Source organism: Peromyscus leucopus, chromosome 4, assembly GCF_004664715.2.
Source record: "Peromyscus leucopus breed LL Stock chromosome 4, UCI_PerLeu_2.1, whole genome shotgun sequence".
Lineage (NCBI taxonomy): Eukaryota > Metazoa > Chordata > Mammalia > Rodentia > Cricetidae > Peromyscus > Peromyscus leucopus.
In genome coordinates, this window is record NC_051066.1 from 69,108,761 (window position 1) to 69,132,903 (window position 24,143).

At 52.3% G+C, this 24,143-nt stretch overlaps 1 protein-coding gene across 3 annotated transcripts in view; it reads right to left on the minus strand.

Moving 5' to 3' along the window:
* The window catches only part of Tspan18 (tetraspanin 18), a 140,538-nt gene extending 119,123 nt beyond the window's left edge, over nucleotides 1-21,415 (minus strand). Inside the window, exons 1-2 of one of the 3 annotated variants that reach the window (XM_028878992.2) lie at nucleotides 21,181-21,415; nucleotides 9,112-9,173 (exon numbers count right to left, since the gene is read on the minus strand). The gene's annotated coding sequence lies outside the window, so the exon portion shown is untranslated. Of the gene's footprint in view, nucleotides 1-9,111; nucleotides 9,174-20,923; nucleotides 21,110-21,180 lie in introns of those variants that run through there. The other 2 variants (XM_028878990.2, XM_037205030.1) reach the window with 2 other exon arrangements.
* Between the last annotated feature and the right edge of the window lie 2,728 nt (nucleotides 21,416-24,143).

The following is a 24,143-nucleotide window of genomic DNA, read 5'->3' on the forward strand; positions in this document are numbered from 1 at the left end:
CTGGGACGCAAGAAAAAGGGTCCCAGGAAACAGGTGTGAAAGGATGGTAGCCAGATGTGGGTAGTGGCCCCTGACCTGTTGAAAGGAAAGGCCAGGAGCCAAGCAGGAGGGTCTCCACTCCCACTCAGCTTCCACTCCTGTAGACCAGATTGATCTCGGGCAAAGCTCCCCCTGAGGTCTGAGGTTGGCCATAGCTGAAACCAAAAACCTAGCTCAGGAAGTGGCCTTGAGCACAAGGGATCCACTTACACAGAGCTCCAAAGCCTCACCTGGGAGAAAGAGCCAAGTCTGGTAGCTTGGAGGCCGATGGAGGACTCCCCGAAAAAGACAAAGACGGAGGCAGCGAAGAGCCTGACGCCAGGCTCCAAGATCGCAATCACTGTAATTTTAAGTACATCTAATAGCGCCAATTAATTAAATTAATCATGACCTCACTTTTTATACAATGCAGTCTGGTTTCTGAGATGCTAAAAATTTATTTTGAAAAAAGCGGTACTTTAAAATCTAAAGTGAAAACTTGGGTTGGAGGACTTCTGGGCATCTCTCTCTCTCTCCAGTCCCTTACCTTTTGATTTAAATACAGCAGATTGGGGCTGGAGAGATGGCTCAGCAATTAAGAGCATTGGCTGCTCTTGCAGAGGACTCAGGTTCGATTCCCAGCACCCACCTGGCAGCTCATAGCTATCTATAACACTGGTTCCAGAGGATCTGGTGGCCTCTTCTGGGCTCCTTGGAGACCAGGCACACGTTTGAAGCATACACATCCATGCAGACAAAACATTCATACACATACACATTAGAGAGATAAATAAGTACAGCAAGCTGACACAAGGTGTACCCTTTTGATAATGCCCCCCACCCCCCGCCTTTGGAATGTTGCCTCCTGAGTCCTCACAACACAATACCCTTATGAAACCAACAAGCCATCCACTGTTCTGTGGTTTCCCAGGTAGCCTTCCTCCTCCAACTCCTTCTTCTAAATCCCCCATCCCCATAGCTTCTACCCATGTCCGCCCAGGCTTAAGTTCATGATCGCCTGGCCATTGGCTGAAGAGGGGATCCAAAGCTTCGCTGGCAGTGTCCAGCCTCCGCTCCCTCCAGCCTGCCGTCTCTGCTGTCACAGCAAGCTCCTACGTGTACAGTGAGCACTGTGTCTGTCTGCCGTGAGTTCTGTGGCCTCCTTCTGCAGGTATACAGATCTTTTATCATCTGATCCTCTACTGGCCCCCAAGCCCATCTTCAGGTCCTCTCGGTAAGAACATACACCTGTCAAAGTGAACTCACCTGAACCATCCCGCTAGCATGCTGGTCTCTCTACCTTACTCATATTCTCTCCTCCTGGAATTCTTTGTCCTTTCCCAACTCTGAGCTTTAATCCTCCCAAAGCTTGCCAAACACCTAACCACCTTCAAAACCTCCCTTCAACCATCTTTTCTGATGACTCTTCCCAGAATCACCACAGATATAATAAAACACAGTTCTCTTATGGTCCCTTAATAATATGTGTCTGGGTGTGGGGGTAACATAATATACATGTTTGGTTTTTGTGATTTCTTTCCCATCTACCAGACTATCGCCTCTGCCAAAATAGGGACAGTATCTTCCCCCATTCATTGCCCTTTCCCTTGTGAACTCAGGCCCAGGCTCAGTAAATAATAGCTGGATAGATGGGTGGGGTAGCTGCTAAGAGAGATAGGTGGTAGGCAGGTAGAGAATGAATTATGAAAACTTGTGTGGCTGAAAAGAGTAGTTAAGTTGGAGTTGGTTGTAGGAATGGAGGGACAGAGGGTAGGTGGATGTGTGTGGGTGGATAGGTAGATGGTTGTGGGGGATAAATGAATGAATGATGGGTGGGTGTGTGGATGGATGAATAGATAGTGGGTGAGTGTGTGGATGGGTATAAGCATGGGGGCTGAGAGATATAGGTCAATGGGTAGGCACAAAGACAGTTGGGTGAATGTGTGGGTAGGTGAAGAGTTGGATGGGCTGGTGGGTAGATGATACAAAGACAGATGGAGGACAAACAGATCTATAAGATTATTAGTTAAGGGGCCAAGAACAAGGACCTGAGTTTGGATCCCCAACACCCATCAGCACTGTGGAGGCTGAGAGAGAAGGATCTCTGGGCTAGCTGGCTGGGCAGTCTAAACAAATCAGGAAGTTCCAAGTTTGGTGAGAGACCCTGTCTCAAAAAATAAGGTCTAGCTGGGTGGTGGTGGTGGTGGTGGTGGTGGTGGCGGCGGCGGGCGGCGGCGGCGGCGGCGGCGGCGGCGGCGGCGCACGCCTTTAATCCCAGCACTCGGGAGGCAGAGCCAGGCGGATCTCTGTGAGTTTGAGGCCAGCCTGGGCTACCAAGTGAGCTCTAGGAAAGGCGCAAAGCTACGCAGAGAAACCTGACTCGAAAAACAAAAAATAAAAAAATAAAAAATAAAAAAATAAGGTCTAGAGTGGTTGAAGATGACAGCCAGTGATGACCTTTGGTCTTCATCACACACACACACACACACACACACACACACACACACAGTGGTGAATGTGTTATGTGTATTTATTTACCACAATAACAAAACTTAGGAGGGGAGGGGAGTGACCAAAATGAGTGGTCCCTAGCCACAATCCTCGGCGCCTACCCCCTCTTTCTCTGAGGCTTCTGCCCAGAGAGCAGATGTGTTGCCTCCCCGTCCACAAGCCAGCATTTAATCAGCAACAGCTGGACTCTGGAATATTCCATACATTGTTCCCAGATAATGTTGAAGAACATGGGTTTAGTCTCTCCATGTGGCAGGACCCAAGTCATCAGGTTCCAAGAGGAAGACAGCCAGCCTTTTCCTAGCCAGCTCCTGCCCGAACCCCCTCACTCGATGCCTCTCCCTGCCCCAATCTCTCTCCCTGTCTGCACCTCCCTTCTTTACCCTGGCTCTTTGTTCACCATTGCAGCTTCCCAAATCACCTCCTAGCTCCTGGTGAGTCCCGAGACCAGGACCCTGGGTCTTGGGTCCTGGAAGAGGCTGTGGTGTCCAGATGCAGCTCTCCCTGAGCACCTCGCAGGGCATCCATGTCAAGTCCCAGAACCCAGGCTGGCCCTTTGCCATCCTAAGGCATTGCTGCTGACAGATAAAAGCTCCACAGTTCATGGCTCCAAACCAAGCCATGGCTTTGTTTTGCTTTGTTTTAAATTAGCTACATGGGGGGTTAGCTTGGGAGTAGAGGGTGAGCAGAACTCAGGCATGCTGGGATGCATTCCTGCTTCGTCTTGTGTCTCATGGTCCCAAGTGGCCCTTAATGAAGCTGCTGGGGTACTGAGCATATTCAAGGCTCAGCAAGACTCTCCACCTGCACTTGTCCTGTGGGGGGCGGGGAGGGGGGCGGGGGGGGGCGGGGTTCCACACCAGTCCTGTCACTCAGCCTCATCAGGCCTAGTAATGAATCCCTGAGTCAGCCGACTAATTGCATCCTGGTGTCTCAGTAGGATGGTATTGGGACCATAGCATGCTCAGAGAGGGATGAGTAGAGGGCCATCCCAGCAGCACAGGGGCTCCAGACACTGCAGCAAGAGTCCCCCAAGGGTCTTCTTACAGGATGTCAGGATCCCAACCCTTTCTCTATGAGGCCTCACCAGGATTCAATTGCACATGTAGACCGTGGCTCCCATCACCGCTGTCTATAAAATGGGCATGGTGCTCGTGTTTCCTTGCATCTGGCGGGGCGGGGGGGGGGGGTGCAGGGGGAATGACAGTAGGATTAAATGTGAAGTGAGGTCCTGGGGTGTTCTTGGCCATACCCTTCTCCGGGCCAGGATCAGGTGATTGCAGATAGGATGAAATGGGGCGCAAAAGCAGCTTGATGCCCGCTGATGGCAGGAGGGCTCTAGGGCCATATAAGACTCCCAGTCTGAGCCAGTTAGCTGTGTGGGCCTGAGGAGGCAGAGAAGACGAGTGCCAGTGTATCGACCCCATGAATTAGCGTAGAAGCTGTGGAGTCCTGGTGCCCACTGTTAATAACACTCCTGTCCCGCCTCCCATCTGTTCGGGGGCTTGGGGACTGTCTGTGACAATGGCACTTGCTAGACAAGAGTCTCATTGTGACTTCCTTTGCAGATCTGCCTTAGACAGTCAGGGGGAAGGAGAGCATGTGGCCACGGAGCCCTCCTGCTATCAGCTGGCGCCAAGCTGCTTTTGCGCCCCATTTCATCCTATCTGGAATCGCCTGATCCTGGCCTGGAGAAGAGTATGGCCAGGAACACCCCAAGACCTCACTTCACACTTGAACCCTACCCTCATTTTTCCCAGATGCAAGGGACACACGAGCAACATGCCCATTTTACAGGCAGAGCTGATGGGAGCCCGGCACACATGTGCAATGGAATCCTGGTGAGGCCTCGCAGAGAAAGGGCAGGGATCCTGACACCCTAACTGTTGGCTGCTGCTCACCCATGACTGCAGACTTGCTGGTCATTCGACAACAGAGGAACCTGCAAGCCTTAGTGGCTTCAGGGATTTGTCTATAGAGGTGGAGCCCAGACCGCTTGTCCCCTGGTCCTAGGCCTTTCTGTAGAGCCATCTGCTTGAAGAAACCTGTGGAAAATGTGGGCTTTGCAGGGCTTCCAGCAAGAGGTGGGTGTTCCTGCACAAGGAAGTGAGGTTCAAGGGGGCCCAAGGCCCTTTCCGAAGCCACAGAGCTAAGCCTGGAAGAGGGGGGATCAGAACCCGGGACTGCAGTCAAAGCCACTCAAGCTATGACACCATGCTGCTGGTACCCAACACCATGGTGTGTGTCCTTCCCCGGTGACAGCCGAAGTGCAGTGCTCCCATGCCTCTGGACTGCCTATGTAAATATGTCCGGAGTCTCCAAGGCTTCTGGAACCTCCCACGCTCTGACACAGGAGTCTAGAACAAAGCCAGTCCCTGGGCTGGTGTTGGCTTTGGTGTGAGTTGTACCGTGCATGCCACATGGCTGCAATGTGCAGCCCTAAACCTGTGAGCTACACGTCTTCAGCTATTTTGCTTCCCAGAGAAGCGGTATTTAAAAAGCCACATGGTGGTAATAGAGATATTTTAAAGCGGCCACCCCGCCGCTAGAAAGGAAGCCGAAAGCTGAGAGCTTGAACCTGCCGCTGAGGGAAGAGCCCAGCCTGTGGCAAACCGCAGCTTTCCTTCGCAGCTGGGGCTATTAATTCAGACTTTATAACCCACAGGGCTGCGGTGGAGTCCAGGCGAACTGCACCTCAACTCTTTGTAATTCTTCCCTGCTCCCACATAAATATTCTCGAATGCAGAAGGGGCTGCAGGAGGTAGGAACACAGGGCTATTAGCATTTTGATAGGGTCTCCCAACACGTGAAGCTACAGGGCTTTAAAATTCATAGTACAGAGATTAATACAGCCCTTTGCAGCTCCCTTCCCAGTTGGAGATGGCCAGCAACTTTTACCCCTTTTAGGACCTTGATTGAGAAACAAAGTTAGAAATCCAGAGAGCCTAGTTCCATCCTAAGAGAGAAGAGCCAAGGCCGTTTTCTATGTGGAATGTGTCCAGCCCTCTGAACTCTAAATGGCAGAATCAGAAATGAGGGCTGGAAATGTCTGTACTCATAGGCAACAAGGCCAAGTTCCTAAGAGAACCTTTGCCTGTCCCCAACAGCTTGGCTCATCTGTTTGTCACGAACAAAGGCTGGCCTCTTAACCCCAGCATCTCTGCCTGAATCACTGTGTGCCAGAATGTTAGCCACCTGGGATGAGAGGCTCAGAGAGGAACTCAGAGAGGCTCCACAAACCCCTGAACCCCAGAAACTCAGCCTAGCTGAGGAGACAGGAAAAGTGACCAGCACAATGACACAGAGTGGGTGACCGCCCCAAGTCTGCTGGGGGGCTGCAGGAGAACAGGGCACTCTGAGAGGACCTCCTCCACCAGGCTGTGCTCATCAGCTGCTCACATCTTTGGAGGCTTCCTGGCTCTTCCTCAAGCCAGGCTGATGAAAACACACTTGTCTTTCACTCCCCCAGTACCCCCGAAACCAAAACCCAAGATGGCAACACACACATCACTCTTGTGTGACCAGGACACTCAGATGCTGTTAAGAAAGGCTTGCATCACAGTGAGAGGCAGGGAGAAGCCTGGCCTCCCACTACCTGTCAGCCCACCCAGAGAGTGCAGGACTCTCCTCGGGTTCCAGAGGAGTGAACTTTGTGGGACTGCATAGGAACTGGAAGACTGTTTTCTTCCCCTTGTAAAAAGATCACTCCCGAGGTTATAGTTTTATCGCCCTGCATAGGACACTAAGCAGTTCCATATCCTCTCCCGATGCCTGGACCATCACCGCCTCTGGTTCCCCTCAGAACTGCCTCCAACATCCTGCTGGCTCCTTCCGATTGAGTCACATCGGCCTTGGACCACGTTCACACTAGATTTATAGGTGGGTCTGGTTTTAATTTTTTCTCAATTATACTGACAATACATGCTCAATTATATGTGTGGCATGTCTGTATATGGACCTACATGCATATATACACATGAACACAAATTGTCAGCAAAATCTCTGCAGAGACCTCTGAGTAGAAGAAATCAAATTGGCTCGTGATGGCCCATGTTCATCGACGAATGGATTAGGAAACATCTAGAAGACTCGTCTCTGGGGTGTGTCCAGAGACTGTTCAACACGGAGAGGATTGTGCGCTGGCACGGTCCTGTAGGGTAGGGTCTAGAACTGAATAGGAAAGAAACTGAGAGCTGAGTCACAGCATCTGCCTCTCTCTGCTTCCCAAGTGGATGTGATGTGACCATCCACCCTAAGCTCTGGCCACTGTGACTTCACAGCCCTGATGAACTCTCTTAGATCACGAGCTGAAAATGAACCTTTCCCCCCTCCAGCTGCTTCCATCAGGTAGTCTCATCACAGCAGTGAGCAGAGTACCTAGTACCTAGTACCTAGTATCTTCATCAGTGAGTGGTTCATGAATGGGGTTGAGTCTGGTTGGGCATTCCCTGAGCTGAGCACTGTCAGGGGCTTCCTGGGCAGTAAAGACGGGGAAGCAAGGGCTAGAGAGGTGGCTTGGGGGTTAAGAGCCTGTACTACTCTTGCAAAGGACCCGAGTTTGGGTCCCAGCACCAGTATCAAGTAGCTCACAGCGCCTGTAACTCTAGCTCCAGAGGCTCTGCTGCCCTCTTCTGGCCTCCATGGGCACTACACTCACAGGCTCATACTACCCACACAGGCACATGAATAATTTCAAGTCATTTTTGAAATTAAGAAAAGAAATGGAGAAGCAAAAATCAGGATCAAAAGGCAGCTGGGACATTTGAAACTCACTTTCTCTATGTGAGTTAAGGCAAGGGGGACTTCCCACCACTTTAGCCAGTGGTGGCCTGATTATGAGGTGGCTATCATCTCTTGCCTGATTCCTCAGATTAGCTCTTCCCAATAAATTGGTGAGATTTCAATATTTTATTACATTTATTAATAGTGTTTGTGTGTGTGTGTGTGTGTGTGTGTGTGTGTGTGTGTGTGTGTGTGTGTACAGCCATGTATGTGCCATGGCATTTGTGACACTCAACTTTGCAGAGTCAATTCTCTCCTTCTACCACGTAGATTCTGAGATCATGCTGGGTCGCTGGGGTGAATGGCAAGTACCTTCTCCCACTGAGCCAACCCTCCAGCCCTCAGGTTTTAATTTAGTTATTTGGAACATTCTAGCTTGCCTGCCTCCATTTTGGGTGGCCTGCTGGGGCCTAGGAGTGCTCAATCCAAAACAATGGCCTCTCACAAACTGTAATTAACAGTACACACACACACACACACACACACACACACACACACACACACACTGCACAGGGGAAATATGGAAAGAAACACAGGTAAACTGTTACCTGTAGGTAGATGGCGCATGTATGTGTGTGACTCAGATAATCAAAGAAAGAAAAATGGGTAAATTCAATTTTCTAACTGCAGATTCATGCCTGCTCCTTTCTGAGAGTCCTTGAATTAAGAGCAAAGGCAAAGCTGCTTGTTTCCCCCATCAGGCACTTTCCTAAGCCCTCAAGGGATGGACTAAAGCATTGAGGCCCATATCCTTTGATGAGGAAGGGTAGCTTCAGTCCTCACACTGTGGGTGAGCACAGCAGGTATCCTGAGATCCCAGGTCCAGACACTGAGAGCCACATCTGAATCCCACATCTGAATCCCAGAGCCTGCCTCTCTGTGTCCTCACAGATGCCTGCTGCCTGCCTCCCAAGTGGAGAAGGAAGAAATAAACACATCTGTCGGGCTGCCAGGGTCAGGCTTGCAGAAGATGGTGTCCCCACCCACTCCCAGAACACAGAGTATGCTGAGAGCCAAGCTCAAGATGCGCCAGCCTGGAATTGAACTCACATGTGTCTCCTCATCATATGCAAGCAGGCTCTGGTTTCCATTTATGCCCTTCCCATCACGTGGGGACAGTGGACACACAGAGGTGATTCCCCCCGCCCCACCTGCTCCAATGGTATCATCCCCCCCAACCACAATGAAGGACTGATTGACTACTGCATCATAACGTGAGGGGAAGCCTGCTTTCTGCCAACAAATGTCTCAGCGTGTTGGGAGGGCTCCAGCCTAGAAATGCCAGGGGACATGGCTGTGTCTCTAACTCACTGACCTTGGCCAAGTCACCACGCCTCTCTAAAACACATCTCCTTGTCTTTAAAATAAAGGGGATCCGAGCCCTAGATGTTCTCTAACATCAGCCTTTCTTCACTGGCTCGTCATCTTCCCAGGGTGTTTCACAGTCACCGGAGACTCTCCTAATATATTAACTCTCACAGAAGTGCCTCATGGAGGGGGTCACTGCTGGCCCAATACAGATGGAAATTAGGTTTTGAGGGAAGAAAGTTATGATGCAGTAAACCAAACACTGGGGGAGGGACTGCAAAAGAAGGTGAGTGGGGGGAGGGGGGAGAAGAGATGCCTCACCAAATGGAGCTATCATGAGACCCAGCTCATATGTGACATTGCATGGACCACAATATTTAGTTAGGTAGGTAGATAAGTAGGTAGTTAGCCTGGCAAATATATTTTCCTTGGTTTCCAAACACCTGTGGGCTCAGGCAACATTATTTGCGTAAATGCTGATCTCAAAAGCACCTCAAGAAAGGACTCCATTTTCTCCACTTCTCAGCAGACACCCACACAGTCTTCCTCTTTAACTATAAGAAAGAAAGGAGAAAAATGGGTTCAGAAATGTCAGCTGCTAAGGAAGGGTCAACACTGAAAGATGCGTCTCTAGGTGATCAAGGGCCCAAAGAGGAGACCTCTCTTAGAAAGAAGACACGGCTCATGAGAATGACCTGAGGAGATGCATCTGCTTGGGTTCCTGGCTGAGTTCCTGAGTTCAGGAAGCTGAACAAAAAGCCGTTTTCACAGCTGTCTGTCAAAGGGCACATGCACGTGCTCACGGGGCTGATATAACTGAGTTTTAGTTCATAGCCCCTTATCTTAGTTACTTTTCTAGTCTGTGGTAAAACACCATGACTAAAGCAACTTATAGAAGGAAGAGTTTTGGGGTCTAGGGGGACAGGAGTCCATAACCCACATGGTGGGGAACATGGCAGCAAGCAGGCAGGCATGGTGCTGGAGCTGCAGCTGAGAGCTCCCATCTGATCCACAAACAGGAAGCAGAGCAGGGTGGGAGTGGCCCAAGTCTTTTGAAAACTCAAGCCTGCCCCCAGTGACATACCTCCAACAAGGCCACACCTCCTAACCCTTCCCAAACAGTTCCATCAACTGGGGACCAGTTATTCAAACACAGGAGCCTATTGGGACTATTCTCATACAAGCCACCATAGCTACCACATAAATGTTGAGTCATTTCCTATTCTACACTTCCAGGCATCCTGACTGCAGGCCACAGATCCTCATCCTTTGCCAGCATGCTCCATTTACTTTTTCCACTGGACTGATCATCCTCTTTGTGAGTTCACTGGTGCCGCACAGATTCAAACAGTACCGTGAAGCACCGTCTAATACAGCACTACATACTGATGAGTGAACTGAAGCCTAAACAGGCTGCCGGCGGCTCTTCCGCAGTGAACTGCATTCAGATCACCCAAGCAGACTCTTCAACATTCTAATGTCCAGCAAGGCACAAACCAGTCCCAATCTGGAGCACCGCCCAGACCTCTGGGCAAGGAAGACGTCCATGGATGATTATTTGTGGAATCTAGCCTAATTCAGACCTTAGGTCACATGGTCACATGACTAGTGACAGATTCCTCAGGCCCTTGGCTGTACCCAGAACCTCCATGGTTCTGTCAATTTGTTTTCTTCTAATATTGCCAGACATCAATAATTGATCTTGGCACTCCTTCCAGCTGTGCCTGGATAAAACAGCCCCATCCACCCATCATAGGGCTCAAGGCAGACGCTACTAATTGATCAGCACTGACATTTGAGATAAAAAAAAAAAATATGTATGTCTGCTAGGTACTATCACAGCATGTTGCTCCTGCTGGTCAGCACTGGTACCCAAAAGCCTGACTTCTCTCCCAGTACATTAGCCTTTCTGAACCCAGAGGGATTAGCAGAGACACAGAGAAAGAATTGGACCTAGCCTGACCCGGTTCTTTTTCTCTGCTGTGGTATAGTTTTGTTGTTGATTTTTTGTTTGTTTGTTTGGTTGGTTGGTTGTTGTTGTTGTTGGTGGTGGTGGTGGTGGTGGTGGTGGTGGTAGTTTGGTGGTGGTGGTGGTAGTGTTTGGTGGTTGGTTTTGGTTCATTCTCCCACCCCCACGTTTTTAGAGATGATGAACAGGTCCAGAGAAGCCTAGTGCCTTGCTCTAAGGTCACCCAGAGAGTCTGTGGTAAAACTAGAACTTGATTGATATCACACCCCCAACTTCTAATCTAAGGCTGTGTCCCCCTACTCCGTGGAGTTTCTCCTGGTCCATTAGGAACCCCTGGTAAAGTCACAGCTAGGGCTGGTAGCCTCATTTCACTCTACCTAATCACGCAGCTCACTTCTTCCCTGCTAAGCAGTAAATAGCAAGTGTCAGCCCAGACTGGTTGGTGACTGGGCTCTCCAGGCAGACAGGGCCAGGCCCAGAGCAGACCCGCCCCCTTCTCGTGCTGATCCTGGGCTTTAAGAAAGAGATTTGCACTAATGCGGCTGAGATTGGGAATCCAGCATCGCTGAAAATTGCCCTTTTGCGAGGTGCTAATACACACGACCCTGAGGAAAAGGCAGCCCTGTGGAGGAGGCCGGACAGAGGTGTTTCTGTGCGGCCCAGGAGACCTCTGTTGTCTCAGGCTTCCTGTCTTTATTAAGCTTTGCAGACAAGCTCACAGTGCGTCTGGCTGCAAACGCAACCCAAGCTATCTCATTTTCTTCCCTCAGCCAGGCCAGGCCCTCCTTCTCACGTCCTCCCTTCCCCCATGCGTGGTAGAGATCAAACAAGGAAAACAAACTAAAAACAACCTAAAACCTTGCTAGCATCTGCAAGTCTGCCTTTCGGAAACTGATTCTGGGCCTTGGGATGGCCTTGCAATGGGGCAGCTTCCCCTCGGAGCTGGTGGGCACTCTCCTACTGAGTTGTGGGGCAGAGGGACATGCTGGCTTGCATGACCATGACCGTCAGCAAGAGAGGCAGGACCCACAAGTTGCCAGCTTGTGGGATTTTCTTGTTGCCCCTGAGCTGGGAGGACAGGGCAGCTCCGTGTTGGAGGACTGGAGGCAGCTGTCTGTCCTTCCGTGCTCACCAGTGTCCCACACTCAGCCTCTCGGTCCTCCCAGCCACCCCACCTGCTCTGTCACTACCACCAAAGCAAGCAGCAGGGCTTTGTTCGGCTCACACCAGCCCGAGACAGCGCGGCTAAGTGTAACCACTGCACCACAAGGCCCTTTCAACTACCAGGAACTTGCAGGGAGGGTGTGACCTACCCCTATTGTTCCCACCATCACCCTCCTCCACCTTCAGGCTCCCCCTCCCCCCTATTTATGATACAACCTTTGCTGGTTAATGTTCTGTCAACTTAACACAAACGAGGGAAGAGGGTCCTCAACTCAGAAACCTCCCTCATCATGGCCTGTGGGAATGGGCACTTCCTCGATTAATGACCCATGTAAGAGACAAGCCAGTGCCACCCCTGGGCAGGTGGTCCTGAGAGGGATAAGAAAGGTAGCCAAACATGAGCCTGGTCAGTAAGCATCCTTCCTCTCTGCTTCAGTTCCCACCTTGAGTTCCTGCCCTGACTTCCCTTGAAGATGGATTGTGATGTGGAAGTATAAGCCAAATAAACCCTTTCTTCCCCTAGCTTGCAAGGGGCCGTGGTGTTCATCACAGGTATGGAGCGCAAACTGGGACCTAACTCTTGATATTGCCCCAAGGCACAGGCTCAGGGACGGCACCCATACACATAGTACCTAGACGTGCATCACCAGTTCCTGGTTTTTAGAGGAAGGCCAGCTGCTGTTGACGACAGCCTGGTAACCTACAGGAGGCAAGACTCCAGATGTGCATGAAGCAGATGGCCAGTCACTGAGAGAGACTGCCTTGTAAGCCCCCCGCCCCCCCCCCTCCAGGTAGTCAAGGGTAACATAGACTCAGGGGACCAGGCAGAGCCAGCAGGAAAGGGCAAGGGGAAGCAACTCTCTGCAGGAGAAAGGTGGGGAGCTGAGCAGGAAAGCCTGGACACCTGAGAAAGGGCCACAGCAATGTGAGGGTTTGTGAAATGGGAAGGGGTGGAGGTCAGTGCTGGAGAGACTGCCATATTAGCAATGCCCAGTCCCTGTTACCCACACAGTACAGAAGCCCTCTGTGTTCTCGGGTGGATGAGGGTGAGGTCTGGGGACTTCGTCTGGGGAGAAACTTAGGTAGGGTCTCCACCTAGCTGGGGACAAAGATCTAGAGCAGGCTGATGGAGACAAGGGCCTAGAGCAGGCTAGAGTGTATGTGAGGGCAGGAAGGACACTGTGCAAGCGAGGCTGCCGGTGGTATCCCCACCCTCAGACTCAAGTCCTCAGCACACACAGTGGTTGAAGGGAGCACCCGAATGAAGCAGCCGCCATGCATCACCAGATCCAGGCACCTGTTGCCTTTCACATTAGGTATTTTGTGTCACAGTGTCCAAAATAGACAACAGAAACAAACTTCAGGGAGGTAAGTTTACTTCGACTTGTGCTTTCAAAGACTTTCAGGCCCCTCAGTGTAAAAAAAAAAACAAAAACAGTGCCACTACCAGGTAACAAGCATTGCCAACAGCCTGAGGAAGGCACTTCAGACCAAACTCTAACACGTTACTGTGGAACAAGCCTGAATCTGTATACTTTCAGACAAACCTCATGTCTCACTCCCGCTTCGGGGCCATCTAGCAAACACCGGAACCTAGGCACCTTAGGTCTCCACTCGCAAAGCAGGTGTAAAACCCCATCGTAAGGAGACTGCTAGGCCCCACAGGACATAGTGTGTGGCCCAGTGGGTCCTTGGCAAGAGTGCTGTTTCTGGGCTGGTGAGTGGGGAAGGGTCCCGGTGCACTGGATCTCCTCTTACCGCTTCCCCGCCCCCATAGCTCACCCACAGTCACACAGCTAACCAGCATTAGCGTTTGATCCCAACCTGTGGGGCTGCAAAGCTGGAATCTGCCTCAGCTTCTCACAGCCCCGTTGGAACACAGGGGAACATGCCAGCAGCTTTCAGAACACTTCCTTCCAAAGTGTTTCATAGGAGCCCATATGTTGCTCACCCAAAGACGTGTGTGAACACACATGTAACTTGGTTTGACGATATTGTTACCACTATTACTATTTTCCAGAGAGAACCTTCCACCAAGGCCTACACACATACACACACACACACACACACACACACACACACACACACACACAACACAACACATATATATACAAGAGTTTGTCAGAGCCAAACGGAACCAGACTCAAGGCTTGGAGGCTCTGGACTCCCAGTCCAGTGCTCTCTATAACAATAGGTGGAGGGCAGCCATTTGCAGGCCAAGTGTGAGCTACAGTCTAACTCTTCATTTGCTTTGTAATGATGCTCTATTTCCAGGCCTGCTAGGGACCCCAGCTCAGAGTTTGGCCCCCTTCGTGTTACAAGTCTTTAGAGAGAAAAAGAGAGAAGGCTCCCAAACCCCCAGGAAGCTCAACCTATGCTACAGCTCTGGCCCACTGGCAACACCAAGCAACATTCACCTGGCCGGGCCCTGCTTTCTCACAGGGTGTGCTGGCAAAGCCTCAGAGGTCACTGCCCCCCTCGGCTCCGCAGCTGGCTTTCTCAGCAAGAAACCTTTGGAAAGAAGCATCAAACAACAGCAGAAAGCCCTCTGACGAGCGATACCACAGTCCGGAGGAGTGGACACGGCCCTCTACCTTCACCTGTTGCCGGCCAGTTCACAAAGACCTCGGGAGGGGCCCGGAGACTTTTCCTGACTACGCCAAGTCCAGGCTGTTGGACCCCACGAGATGGAAAAGCCAAGATGATGTTTGTGGGGACCAAGGTGGGTTGAGCAGATAACATGGAGAGGCTGGAGAAGACCAGGAAGCCATGAGAGGCAGAAGTCCCATGGGCTGGCTATTCGCTGAGGCGTAGGTGGCACTTCAGTCCCTTGTCAGGGAAAGAATGACCGTGGCCATGCGTGCAGCTGACCGCACCCATCACAGACCCCTGCCTCTACCTCGGGCAAGTGAGCTGTGCTTCCAACCCACTCCCCACACCCACCCGGCCTGTGCCTGTGGTGCGGCAAGGGTTCCTGGGGTTTTGCTGGCAGGTGCTGCTCTCTCTGGTAGTCCTTCCCTTGACTCCTCACCAGGAGGCAGGCTGGAAGTATCCAGAAGCTGGAGTCTCTGGGAGCATCCTTTTGTGTGGCACTGAAATTGGTGACTAACAAGTGAGCTTCCCCTGCCAGGTGGGATGACTGAAGTGTGTTCTATACAGTTGCTTACAGAATCCCCAAAGGACTGGGCCCCAGCAGCCCCTCGAGGGGAACTCACTTCTGTTTCGTCCATAAAGGATCTTCAGGGATCCGCTGCTGGAATTGGCCCACTGAAGCAGAGCAGGCCGATACAGGGCGAGTGATGAATGCCAAGTGCAGAACAGTGTGTAGGAAGCCGCTGCGTGTTAAGGTAAAGGATAACTATCAGTCCTGGCTGCCAGGCTGACGAGGGACTTGAACACGGCCATGTGGTTGTGTTCAGACAAGCCTGGCCCTAACCCCTATGACAAGGTGCCTCCTCTGATTCCTGTACCTGGGAGGGATCTGGATGTTTGAGCCCTCTAGCCTCCCTGGGTTAGAGCCTCTAAGAGATGGCCTCATTTCTGCTGTTTGCATCAAGCCCTCAGTCATTTCAGGTGGGGTCCACAGGGGCATTCTGTGTGAGCTGAGCCAACGACTCAGTCCCCATTCCCATAATGCCTATGGGTGCCTGTTAAACCTGCCTGGAGCCACAGCCGCAAGCAGAGCCTGCTCCACTGGCAGGGTCCCTGAATGTCAGGAAGCAGGTGGCCCAGCCTGCTCCCCAAGAGGCTGCGCACACTTGGCCAGCCTGAAAGCAATCTGTCCCAACAGCAGAGATGGCCGTGTGGGGGCGGGGTGGGTGGCAGGGAGCCATACCTCGCAGTATCTCTGGGCCCAGGACCCATGAAAGTGGTAGTTAACTCCAAATCTATCTCCCCACTCCAAAACGAAGCTCTGTTAGTTCATCAAGAGAGCCCAGTCCTGAGGTCACAGGGGTGGGGGTGGGGGTGGGGGCAGGATCTGGAAGCTTTCACCATTAGCCAGAGTCTGCTCCTGCGTTAGGCATCTGTGCCTGTGTGGGACGGTATCTAGCTGTTTTTCTGGGGCTGCCCCCCTTTCTCTCTTACTCACACTCCGATGCACACGCTGCATCTCACACGAGATTCTCTCCCTTCGCACCCCTGCCCCTCGCCCTGGACGTCCAGATGAGTCCAGCACGCTTGCCTCCCTAACTCGCCACTCTCACAGAGATGAACACAAAAGAGTCACCCTGAGGGGATGGGAGGTGCTAGGGACAGAAGTGGCTACTGGAAGAACTTGGAAAAGGTTCTGGAAAGTCCTCAAAGCAGTAAGTTTCAGCAAGCCAAAGGAGGCCATGGAGCACTGGGTGCAAAGTCAAGAGACGGCTGTACCACTTGTCCGCCTCTTTGGCTCCACACCCTGCAGCGTCCCACAGGCCCAATCCGATCACCCGGAAATAATGTCCCCATGTGCAGACTGTCCAATCAAAGTCAGCTAATGGTAAGCCTAATGTTTGAAGGGCTGGTGACCCAGTCATCCCAAGGAGGCTTGAATGTTCATCTCAGCGCTCTGCTGTTAATGCCGTTGTGAAGCTGGTTTCAGCCGCCCTTGTGGCTGGTCAGGACCAGGGGACAGATCTGGCCAATGTACCAGAGCTGAGTGGTAATGTACCATCTCCTGCTGAAGCATGGAGTGCCCGTTGGCATTACCACCATCCTCTTCTCCTTCTGTAGTGACTTCAATGCCACCTACATGGTTCAGGAGAGCAGCCATACACAGGCCACGGTCACCATCTCAAGTACCACAGAAAAGCAGAGATGGAGGCCAGGCCAGCAATACACCTCTTCCTGTTACAGGCCTTCACTGTTTCCTAAGATTGTTCCCCTCCTGTGAGCAACCATGTCCCCAAACCTTTTCACCCACCTGTCCCCAAGGTGCCTAAGTGATATATGCAAGATGCAAGGAGGGATTCTCAGGTGCCCTGAGCAAGAATGGTCAAAAGCATATGTGTGTGTGTGGGAGGGTGCAGGGTGTGGTCCAAATGTAAAGATCCTTACTAGAGCTCTGGGGGTCACAGGAAGAAGTACCACACAGTGGCTGAGCTCATAGGATGAAGAGACAAGTGGAGCTAATCTCAAACCCCAGCCCTGCTGCTGACTCCATTTTTTTCCAGAGCCTTATTATTCCACCTATAAAATGGGAACAATTTAGCTAAAGCCCCCAGTAAAAAGAGATGATGCTGTGTGGTCTAGCCCTGACTCATAGGAACGGTCTCACAGTGTCTGTACCAGGCAGATATCACTGTTAAGATCACCTAGAGCAACAGTCTTCGTGGGGAAGAGGCGTAGGTGCAGCCTGGACCGTCCCCTCCCAAGCAGCCTGAGGAAGCTTCCCCAGACAGGACAATGGACATAGTCCCAACTCTGCAGACCTCAGACCTGGCCCAACCCACATCCAAATCAGGGTCAGCTGGGCAAAATGTAACCCATAGAACCCAAGAGCATTTATCTGAAAGTCCAAAGTGTTTTAGAAGAAGAGCCGTGGCTGGGGTGATTTTGGAAGCTGTCCATCAGGCCAGCTTCTCTTCAGCACAGGTGGTCTTGGTACCCAGTTAGAATGGGAAGCAAAGTGGAGGGGGGAAGACTGGCAGATAACGGCTCAGGGACTAGACATTACCTTGGCTGTCCTGCAACAGGGACAGGGCTACTGTAAGAATAACCACTGGGAAATACACAGCCCTAGTGAGGCAAGAAAGGAAGAAAACAACTGGACAGCCAACCTATTCACATTGTCTCGCATCCGTAAACTACAATGGGAAGGTGCCAGTGTTTGCTGTGTGCTAGCTACAGCACCAAGTATTTTATTTACTAGGATTGTTTCACTGACGGTCCACTACAGTCTGATGGGAGATCTTGTTAATTCCATTTTATAGAAAAGGAAAGACACCAGAAGTTGAGTGACCTGAAGTCACATAATTGACAAGCAGGGTAGACAGCATTTATACCCAAGTACTCTAATCGCCATGCAGTGGTTTTTCTACGCAAATAAAGAGCCTGAGGTTCAGAAAGGGCAGTGACTTAGCTGAGGCCACACAGCCTCATCTATGATAGATCAAGCCTCCTAATTCCTGGTTCTCTGATTTGTCTGCTCTATCACAACTAAATTTCTGGGTGTACACACAAACTTTCCACTCAGGAGCCTGTTTCTGCTTAGTTCCAACCCAGAGACTAGGCTAGAGAGAGCAGGATAATCAGGGCCCCAGAGTCTAGGCTAGAGAGAGCCCTAGGATAATCAGGGTCCTGGAGTCTAGGCTAGAGAGAACCCTAGGATAGGGCTGCAGACCTGAGACTCACCATCTCATTCTGTCTTTCTTTGTAAAAAAAAAAAAAAAAAACACTTGTGATCGGCCCCACTCCATCATCAGATGGAACACTGACATTACTCCAAGGTGCCAGCCTGTGGGGCAGGAGGAACCCAAGCTGGCATGTTTGCCTGAGAGCAAAGTTTGCAGAGACCCTGATCAGTTGGCATCATCTGTTCCCTGGGACCAAGCGCTGGGTTCTGAACTCTCTCTGTGGGGTCCCAGCTGACCTCAAACAATAGTTCCTGATCTCCCTTCTCAGTGGCTGATGAAATGGGCCAGAAGAGCAGCCCTCTGGATAGGCAGTCCAGCCTCAGGCCCTGGCTTTTCCCAGGGAATGGGGACTGACAGGCAACCAGAGACAGACACCTGCACTGGCTGGTGTGACACTCCCAGCATGGAAGGTCACGACATTACCCTCTCACTGCTCCCAAACTGCCCCCAAACACCAGGGTGTGGCATTGGTCCACACAAGCTGAACAACTATGCCTGGGGGTGAGCCCACTGGGTTCTAGTACCAGAGGCCAGCAAGAGGAGGCCAAACAGCCTGGAGAAGAACCCCCTGCTGGACTAGAGGCAGCGTCCAGCATGACTGTCCAGATCACCAAAAGGCTTCCCTGGATTGAAGTCACAAGGCCCCTCCATCTCCAGAGCTATTTATAGACAGGGAAGCAGGGTCACAAGGGGAGGGTCTCATCCAAGGCCTCACTGATAAACTGGCTGGCTGGATTTCAGATCTGCTCTTTTCCCTCTACCAGCCCCTCCCACACCAACACCCCCCCCCAATCCCTTGACTCCAAACCCAAACAGCCCAGAGCCCAGAGCACTGAAATGTCATTTAGTTAAGTAGGGAGCTATTCCAAGCTGGTGTGGAAGTTATTAAAAGGTTGGGGTTCTTTCTGGATTCATACCAAGATGTCCTACATGCACGCCCAGAGGTCCACTTCTACAACGCTCCCTGGAGCATCCATGATTGATTGGCATTTTGGATTTGGGGACAGAGAAGACAAAGAAATGGACCCAGGCTTGGATTATTGCTAAGTCAGAGACTGGGGAATTTACCAGGGGCAGAGATATGAGCAGCCCTAGAGGGTGGAGAGCCTGTACTCTCTTCAGTGTGGAGGTTGGGGTGAGTAGGGAGCAGAGAGGGGAGACAGCACCCCAAATCCGCAGGCTGTAGAGTGGGGGACAGGCCAATACCCAGGTTCCAAGGGTGAGGGTATCCTACCAGGCTGCCAACACACACACACACACACACACACACACACACACACACACACACACAGTCACTAAAATAAAACAAACCAAACACTTCTTTTGTCTTCTGGCTCCTGGAATGCCTTAAAGACCGATCCAGAGACAAGGCTTCCCCACCCTTTCCTTTGCCTCTTTGCCTCGGCCCTGTGATTCCACAGAAGCCAGCTGAAGTCTGATCTCACTGACAGAAACTTTGTCCTGCACCCAAAGTGCTGGCTGGCTACATCTAATCAACACACATGGCTTCTACCCATGCTGAAGGCAGGACCCCATCTGCCTCTTGAGGGCTCAGGGGTCACCTCATTCCCATCACCTTGCAGGGGTTTGTGGGGCAGCTGGGATGGTGAGCACGAATTCCTAGCAAGAACACGCGAAAACTTCCAGTCACTCTGAAGCCACCGTCTCTGGTGAGCTCATCAGTACTCTCTCGGGGTGGAGAGAAAAGAGACAGACGAATTTAGAGAGAAAGATGAGGCACCAGCCCCCCAGAGTCCCCTCGATATGAACAGCCCTTCACACAACCAAGATGACACTTTCTACAGACTCCGGAAGTCAGCATGTCCCTTCCCACAGGGACGATAGAGGCGTCTGGGAAGAAAGGCAAGTTTTCACCAACACTTCGGAGGTGATCAGACAGATGTGTGTGGGACCCAGGAGATGGGGTGCTCTCCGTGATGGCTGGGGAGTGTGACCCTTCTGATGGAACTATAGAAATTCCTAAGGAACCCTACCACCCACCCAATGTACCTGTGCCCAGAAAGAGGATGAGTCCTGCCCACCACGCCCAGAGATCTGCCAGGACCAGGACAAAGGGAGCCACTTTTACAAAAAGGCTTGGATTTCAGTAACTTCAAGTAAATCCCAACCAATGTTCTATCCCATCGTTTCAATGCCAGCTCGCTGTCCATGTAAAGTTTCTTTTGTTTTTGTTTTTCTGGGTGTAAATTGTTCGCTCATCCTTGCCAGCAGAACATGAAAAAAAATCATCTCATGACAATGATCCATCTGGTCGTCGCAGAGGCACCCCACCCTCCTCCGGATTCGCTGGGGCAAGGTGGGGCGCTCCTCCAGACAGACCCCGCCGCACGTTGCAGTGGTGCATGCATCTGCGGAGCTGCGGTCTGTTAAGATCCTGGGCTGGTCTGGGAAGCCGATGGGGCCAAGGAAGTGCTCCCCCTGGCGACGCAACAATCCCAGCGTAAGCAGGACGCTGATCCCGCGCGCGCCCACCACGGCCAGCCACGCTGGGAACCCGCGGCCACCACACCCCACATCTGGCCGCCGGACCTGCCAGTCAGCCTCCTAGGTCTCCGCATCCACAGAGCTGCACACCTTCCCGCTCACGGAATGATAAGCCCGGGTGCGGAAGCAAATTCAGGCGCGCTCTCCTGGCCGGCCACCAGGGTCCCAAGAAGGCGACGTGCGCTCGGTGCCCCAGCACGACCGGCGATCCGCCGCGCCCAAGCCTGGTTCCAGGTCTCCCTTGGAGACCTGTCCGCTCTCCGGGTCACCTGGACGCACCCCTTCCCTCCCGGCACATTACCGGCCGACACTCCGGACCTGAGAGTCCCACCTGCAGCCCTTTTGTCGCCTGAGCCCCCGGGATCTACCGGCACAGAATGGCTGCACCTGACCCGGGCGAAGTCCGAGACCCGGGGCGTGCACGGGGTCACACGAGGAGGCGCTGTCCCCGCCTCCAGGGGAGTCTCAGCAGAACTTGGTGGCCGCTTCCCCGAGCGTCCTGAAACCCACACTGGTCCGAGATCTCCCCTGGAACGCGCGGGGTCCCTGCGCCAGTACGTACAGAGGGGTACAGTGGTCCAGTCCTACCTGGTAGAGGCCCGGCCACGGGGGAAAGTTTCCCCGGGCGCAGAGTGCGCTCGCAACTTGCGGGGCGCCGGCAATCCTGCACGGTGGCACTGGGCTAGGCGACGAGGAGCGGCGACGCCCGCTGGGGGCCCGGGGCCGAGAGGCCTGGCGCTGCTGGGCTTCGGAATAGCTGGGAGCTGTGTCCGCCTGCAGCCTGCAGCCCTTGAGACGCCGGCGGCAGCTGCAGCCGCTCGCCCGCCACCGCCGCCGGCCACACCTCCCGCCACCCTCCGGCCCGCCCTCCCGCTCCCTCCGCCCTAGCCTCCGCCCCTCGGTCTCCTGTCGCCCCTACTGCCGCCGCGGTGCTGACGCACACGGTGCTGACCTGGCCCTTGTCTCCCCACTGTGGCTCTCTCACCAGGTCTAGCGCGTGGTCTCTGGAGTCGAGCTTTCCCCATGGCCCCTGTACCCCTAAGCCTTCTCGTCATGCTCGCTCGTTGTTGGAATTTAGGAGATTGCTGGAGGAGGGCGAGAGTGGCACCCCAGACTAGGACATTTATTCCTGGGGAGCTTTCTCGGTGTCACCAGCACCCTTGGGTGTGACTGCAGGGCTGAGATGTGGGATCCTCCATTGCGACGACGTTGCCCCTTGGTTTTCCACTCACTGCCAGGGAAGTCTCTGATGGGAACCTGGGCAGCAGGCACTGTTAAGGCTCATTGCTGGTGACTGCCTCTGACCTGGTGAGCCTTCCCAACTCCATCAGCTGTAAACCACGGCACTGCTAAGGACCAGACCTGAGGATCTCATCCCACCCACTTCCCCACCCTGCACAGGGCACAGCTAACCTACGCCACAAGGGGATTGGAGGGACGGCGACATACAAAATTCACAAGCGGGCATATAAGAATCACAACCTAACAGAAACTGCCACGAGAGGACTCAGATTACAACTCCTGTTGCTTAACTGGCAGCAGTTATCAGTGCCCAGCTTTGACACTTCTACACCGAACAGTCTTGTGTGGGGACACACACACACACACACACACACACACACACACACACACACACACAGACACACACAGGCGTTAAACTACACTCTGAAAGAGACCTCAGACTTCTTGGTCCACTGATCTCACTCAGGAAAGACACAGACCGCCTTGGATGTGAAAGTTGGTGCCGTCAGGATACAAGACTGAGTTTTGAAGGACAAACAAAAAGCCTTGGCCTATCCTTGCCCACAGTCCAAGACGTAAAACGTCTAAGGTCTCAGGGCTAGAACCGCTTCACAGAGCCAAGAGAGAGGCCAAGGAGGGATGGCTAAAGGGGCATGCAGCTTGAGAACAGGTCTGGATTCCGCTCTTCAGTGGGCCGCATGGGTATGGAATTCTGTCAACATATAGACACCTCTCCAGCTTCCCACACAGGGTCAAGGGGAGGCCGACCCCTCTAGCTGAGAACCCCTGCAGGCCCTGAACTCAAGGATGCTTCTGTGAAAGACTGCTGGCCTGGGCCTCCTGGGACCACAGAGAGAGGCACCACAGAAACTCAGGCCTTGAGTGGGGGCCTGGGCTTGACCAGGGGGTGGGGCTTTGGAAGACTTAGCTCTGGTAAGAGCTGGCAGAGTGGCGTGGGGAAGACGGCACCGGTTGGGGACCAGTAAGATGGCTCACTGGCTAAAGGTGCTTGCCACCAGGACGGACAACCTGAGTTGCACCCCAGAACCAACTGAGTAGATGAAGGCAGCACAGGCTGGCTGCACAACTCACACCCAAGGGGGACAGTGATCCCAGCTCTAGGCCTCAGTCTCTTGCCTCCTGCAGAACGTGGACCTGGCCGGGCCCCAGGGTGAAGGCTGCCTGCTTAATGGCTTTCTTGAAATCAGCACTTATTTTATATTTTGTTTTACTTAAACAAGTTTGTTTTTAAACAGTGATATGTTATACCACAGCCATAAATGGAAAAGCAGCGTCGGGTTGCTATAAATAGAGGGCTATCATAAAACAAATACAGTGTGAATAAAACGGTGTCATTAAACTGCAACAATGGATCTTCAGTCACAATAAAAGAGTGTAACAAGATCCCACTGGCTCTTTTTCCTGAGAAGGACTGATCACTCCCAGGCTTATTTCCTCCTGAAGATCAGCGAGGAGCAGAAAGAACCCAAAGCAACCGACTTGGGGCACCCTCACATCAGGAAATGTGATACCTATATAGCTGAGGCAGAAAAATACTCTTTTCTCCCCCCAAATAGGGAACCCTGAAAGTTTAGTCTCAGGAGATGTAAAGGCACACCCCGCTGCTGTGAGAGCTAGTCTCCTGCTCACAAAGCAATCTCCATCTTAATGCTTACATGTGTAAAGTTCAGCAAACAACCTGAGGAATCCCTTTAACCATTCTATCAAGAGAACAAGAAAATTCCCAGAACTGTGGGAGTTTATCCGGAGTTTCCAGGTAGGCAAAGGAATTTTCCAAGGAGATAGAATGGGAAGGAGAGACAGGCCAGGGTGAGGTGGAAGGGACAGTCAGCTTTGACCTAGTGGAGCTCAGGTTAGCACAGACCCAGGAGCAGCCTGGCTCAGAAGGTTCTAGATTCTTCATTGCCCACTCCAGAGAAACCTTGTGGAGAATTCACTGTAGTCAAGCTGTTTCATTGTCTAGATGGGGATGCTGAGAAAGCATGACAGGCTGGACAGATGGGGAGCCTGGTGATGACCAGGGCCTCCTGACTCCTAGGCCAGGACCTCTTAACTCCTGTTTTAGGGAAGGGTGTGATAGTTAATATTGTCAATTCGATAGACTCTAGAATCATCTAGGTCCTAGGTTATAGGAGATGAATCTCTGGTTATGTCTATGAGGGAGTTTCTAAATTGGGTTCATTGAAGTGGGAAGGTCTGTCTTAACTCTGGGCAGCTTCATCCCATGTGCTGGGGTTCTTATTATTATTCAGAATAAGAAGAAAGAGATCTGAGCACCGACATTCATC